This window comes from Microcaecilia unicolor, chromosome 2, assembly GCF_901765095.1.
Source record: "Microcaecilia unicolor chromosome 2, aMicUni1.1, whole genome shotgun sequence".
Classification (NCBI taxonomy): Eukaryota; Metazoa; Chordata; class Amphibia; order Gymnophiona; family Siphonopidae; genus Microcaecilia; species Microcaecilia unicolor.
This window is the reverse complement of record NC_044032.1, coordinates 653,260,566-653,265,823: the sequence shown is the minus strand read 5'-3', so window position 1 is coordinate 653,265,823 and position 5,258 is coordinate 653,260,566. Positions and strand designations below refer to the sequence as shown.

The 5,258-nt window shown below is 52.5% G+C and overlaps 1 pseudogene; it reads right to left on the bottom strand.

The window, feature by feature from the left end:
- Positions 1-399, bottom strand: part of LOC115462252 — a 66,720-nt pseudogene extending 66,321 nt beyond the window's left edge.
- Between the last annotated feature and the right edge of the window lie 4,859 nt (positions 400-5,258).

The window sequence follows — 5,258 nt, the reverse complement described above, 5'->3', positions numbered from 1 at the left end:
TGGTATTGATTCTGGTATGCCTACCAGTCGAAGATTATTCCTTCGAGATCTATTCTCCAGGTCGTCCACTTTGTCTTCCAAGGTTGTCACCATTGCTTGTAAATGCTCGATGGATTTTGATGCCTCCTGCGTGGAGGTTTCCACCTCTCCCAGTCGCTGTTGAACCTCCTGGAACTCGTTGGTAAACGTGGTGATTCTTTGGTCCATTCCTTCAAGCTTGTCAATTATTTGCTGTAATTTATTGTTCATGGTTTCCTCCACCGCCATTTTTACCTCCGTGACAATTTCCGTGGCCCAGACAGAGCTCACTGTTGGTGACGGTGGGGAATTTTTGTCCGCCATCTTTGTACCCCCGTTCTTATTCTTCTCCGGCTCTCTTCTGGAGCTTCTGGTCGCCATACAGCAATGCACGGGGCAGCTACAGTCTATTCCACTGATTTAATACTGTTTTTGTTCCCGTTTCCCAGCTGCAGTGGGTTAACTCGGCTTGTTATTTGTGCTGGATACAGTTTTATTATTCTCGGTCTCTATGCTAAGTATTCCTCTATCTCTTTATTTTCAATTGGCACATGTTCATTTACAGGGATTGGTGCTGTGTTCCTTGCTCTTGTTTCCCCACGCTTCTCTTCCCATTATCTCTCCGCCATCTTCTCCTGATAGCACGTTACCTTATGCTCCTTTTTGCCTCACGCTCCTATCCGTCCTCCGCCGTGCTCTCATCCGGCTGCTCTTAGCTGCGATCCCAATTGCCCGCTCCCGAGCACATCAGCGACGTCGGCGAGACCTTTCTGTCTTTGATTCTCCAGGTCTCCCGCCCGTATCGAGCTAGGTGTTCCGCTCCCCGCGTCTCGCCGACCGCCTCCGGCCCCTGCTCCACGTGGTTGCAGTCGGGTGCGCGATCGCCGTTTTTCGCCGCGCCGTCTTTGCCAAGCGGCTTCGCGGTTCCCAATTATGAGCCTGGGACTCTCCTCCGCAATATCCCGACCATTTTCTCTTGTTCTGGGGGTTTGGGCTGTTTTAATCAGTAGGATCTCTGGTCGTTGCCTGCAGGAGCTCACCTTTCCGCGGCCATCTTGGCTCGCAGCTCCACCGGAAGTCATATTCCACGTTTTAAAAATGGAGGATGGAAGACCAAATGACAGCTGGCATGGTTAAAAAGTGAGGTATAGGAAGCTATTAGAGCTAAAAGAAAATCCTTCAGAAAATGGAAGAAGGAACCGACTGAAAATAATAAGAAACAGCATAAGGAATGTCAAGTCAAATGCAAAGCGCTGATAAGGAAGGCAAAGAGGGACTTTGAAAAAAAGATTGCGTTGGGAGGCAAAAACACATACTAAAATTTTTTTTAGGTATATTAAAAGCAAGAAGCCGGCAAAAGAATCAGTTGGACCTCTAGATGACCGAGGAGTAAAAGGGGCGATCAGGGAAGACAAAGCCATAGTGGAGAGATTAAATGAATTCTTTGCTTCAGTCTACACCGAGGAAGATTTGGGGGAGTTACCCGTGCCAGAAATGGTATTCAAAGCTGACGAGTCGGAGAAACTGAATGAAATCTCTACGAACCTGGAGGATGTAATTGGGGCAATTTGACAAATTGAAGAGTAGCAAATCTCCTGGACCAGATGGTATTCATCCCAGAGTACTGACAGAACTGAAAAATGAACTGGCGGAACTATTGTTAGCAATATATAAGGTAAAATTATGTATAATCATACCTGATAATTTTCTTTCCATTAATCATAGCTGATCAATCCATAGACTGGTGGGTTGTGTCCATCTACCAGCAGGTGGAGATAGAGAGCAAACTTTTGCCTCCCTATATGTGGTCATGTGCTGCCGGAAACTCCTCAGTATGTCGATATCAAAGCTCCATCCGCAGGACTCAGCACTTAGAGAATTACACCCACGAAGGGACACTCTGCCCAGCTCACCACCGCCGAAACGGGGGAGGGGAATTAACCCAGCTCATCCCCACACAAGTGGGGGAGGGGAATCCGTCCAGCTCATCCCCGCGGAGCGGGGGAGGGACACCACACCCGCCGATGCGGGGGGATCTGGCTTATCCTGCAACCGCAACCGCGGGAGGAGCTGACTGACCCCAACACCGCCGAAGCGGGAGGGGTACAAAGCTGCCCTACAGCCGCACGAAGCGGGAGGGAGTGCCGGCAGAATTTAAATCTCAATCCAGCCCCGTAAAACGGAGGGGAGAGGAATGCAGCAGCTCACTGTAACACAAACTCGTCTTAACTCTTGAAGAATCCAAGTGAAAAAACTTGAACACGAAGTCTTTCTGAAGTAACTGAAGACTAAACTTGAACCTGAAATGCAACCAGAATAAAAACAATACAGATATCTGGGAGGGGCTATGGATTGATCAGCTATGATTAATGGAAAGAAAATTATCAGGTATGATTATACATAATTTTACCTTCCATATCATCAAGCTGATCAATCCATAGACTGGTGGGATGTACCGAAGCAGTACTCACCCAGGGCGGGACATAGAAATCCCTGACCGCAACACTGAAGCTCCAAACCGGGCCTCCGCCCGAGCAGCCACAGTCAAGCGGTAATGCTTGGAGAATGTATGGGCCGAAGCCCAAGTTGCCGCCTTGCATATCTCTTCCAAGGAGACGGAACCGGCCTCTGCCATCGAGGCCGCCTGAGCTCTTGTGGAGTGAGCCTTCAGCTGGACAGGCGGCACCTTCCTCGCGGCCACATAAGCCGCTGCAATGGCTTCCTTGACCCATCTTGCCACTGTAGGCTTAGCAGCCTGCAGACCCTTACGAGGACCTGTAAACAGGACAAACAGATGATCCGATTTCCGGAAATCATTGGTCACTTCCAAGTATCTGATGATGACTCGTCTCACATCTAGATATTTAAGAGCAGAGTACTCCTCTGGGTAGTCCTCCCTACGAAAGGAAGGGAGACAGAGCTGCTGATTCACATGGAAGCGAGAAACAATCTTGGGCAGAAAGGAAGGCACTGTGCGAATAGTCACTCCTGCCTCAGTGAACTGCAGAAAAGGCTCTCGACACGAGAGCGCCTGGAGCTCGGAAACTCTTCTGGCTGAAGTGATAGCCACCAAAAAGACTGCTTTCAACGTCAGGTCTTTCAGAGATGCCCTCGACAAGGGTTCAAACGGCGGCTTCTGCAATGCTCTCAGCACCAGGTTGAGATTCCACGCAGGCACCACTGAGTGCAGAGGAGGGCGCAGGTGATTAACTCCCTTGAGAAAGCGCACCACATCTGGCTGCGAAGCCAGGGAAGCACCCTTCAGGCGGCCCCTGAAGCAAGCCAGAGCCGCTACCTGGACTTTAAGGGAACTGAGCGACAGGCCTTTCTCCAGACCTTCTTGCAGGAACGCCAACACTGAAGAAATTGGAGCAGTGAAGGGAGAAAGTGAGCCTGCTTCACACCACGCTGCAAAGGTACGCCAAACCCTGGCGTAAGCAGTAGAAGTAGAGCGCTTCCTCGCTCTCAGCATAGTGGCGATGACTTTGTCTGAGAAGCCCTTCTTCCTCAGATGCTGCCGCTCAATAGCCAGGCCGTAAGACCAAAGGGGGAGGGATCCTCCATCACCACGGGACCCTGATGTAACAGGCCCTGCTCCACTGACAGCCGCAGAGGATCGTCGACTGAGAGCCTGATCAAGTCCGCATACCAGGGACGTCTGGGCCAATCCGGACCCACCAGGATTATCCTGCCGGGATGCTTTGCCACCCGGTCTAGCACCCTGCCCAACATGGGCCAGGGCGGGAACACATAGAGGAGCTCTTGTGTCGGCCACTGTTGGAGAAGAGCATCTACTCCCAGAGATCGAGGGTCCCGTCCTCTGCTGAAAAAACGCGGCACTTGGCAATTGGCCGATGACGCCATCAGATCTAGGCTCGGCTGGCCCCAGCGCTTCGTGATGTCCAAGAACGCCTGAGCCGATAGTTGCCACTCTCCGGGCTCCAAGGTATGGCGACTGAGAAAGTCCGCCTTGACATTCATGACTCCAGCAATGTGGGCCGCTGACAGCTGTTCCAGGTTCGCTTCCGCCCACTGACATAGAGCCATGGCCTCCTTGGCTAGAGGGGCGCTCTTGGTACCTCCCTGGCGGTTGACATAGGCCACAGCCGTGGCATTGTCCGACAGGACCCGTACCGGCTTCCACACCAGTACCGGGATGAACTCCAAAAGCGCCAACCGAATGGCTCTGAGTTCTAGGAGGTTGATAGACCACTTTGCTTCTGCCGGAGACCAAAGACCCTGCGCTGTCCTTCCCAAGCAGTGGGCTCCCCAGCCCAACAACGAGGCGTCCGTCGTGACGACAATCCACTCTGGGGTCACCAGAGGCATTCCCGCAGACAACTTGTCTGTCTGCATCCACCAGCTCAGCGCCTTGCGCACTGCTGGATCCAAGGGAAGGCGCCCAGCATAATCCTCCGAGATCGGAGTCCAGCGCTGCAGCAGGGAGTGTTGAAGTGGTCTCATATGAGCCCTGGCCCAGGGCACTACTTCCATCGTGGCCGTCATAGAGCCCAACAGCTGCACATAGTCCCAAGCCCGAAGAGGAGAGGCTACTAGGAACTGGTTCACTTGAGCCTGAAGTTTGACAATCCGATTGTCTGGCAGGAACACTCTGCCCACTTGGGTGTTGAATCGAACTCCCAGATACTCCAGGGACTGAGTCGGGCGCAGCTGGCTCTTCTCCCAGTTGATGATCCATCCCAGGGAGCTCAAAAGAGCAACTACCCGGTCCACAGCTTTGCCGCACTCTGCATAAGAGGGGGCTCGGATCAACCAGTCGTCCAGATAAGGATGGACTTGTACTCCTTCCTTCCGCAGGAAGGCCGCTATGACCACCATTACTTTGGAAAAGGTCCGCGGAGCAGTAGCCAACCCGAACGGGAGGGCTCTGAACTGGAAGTGTCGTCCCAGGACTGCAAAACGCAGAAAGCGTTGATGAGGAGGCCAGATGGGAATGTGCAAATATGCTTCCTTGATGTCCAAGGATGCCAGGTACTCCCCTGCCTTCACTGCCGCTATAACAGAGCGGAGAGTCTCCATGCGAAAGTGCCTCACTTTCAAGGCCCGATTGACCCCTTTGAGGTCGAGGATAGGCCGGACAGAACCTCCTTTCTTTGGTACCACAAAGTAAATGGAGTAACGCCCCTTGCCAAGCTGACTTTCTGGCACCGGAACGACCGCACCCAGGCGGATCAGATTGTCCAAAGTCTGCTGCACTGCCACAGCTTTGACCGGAGACT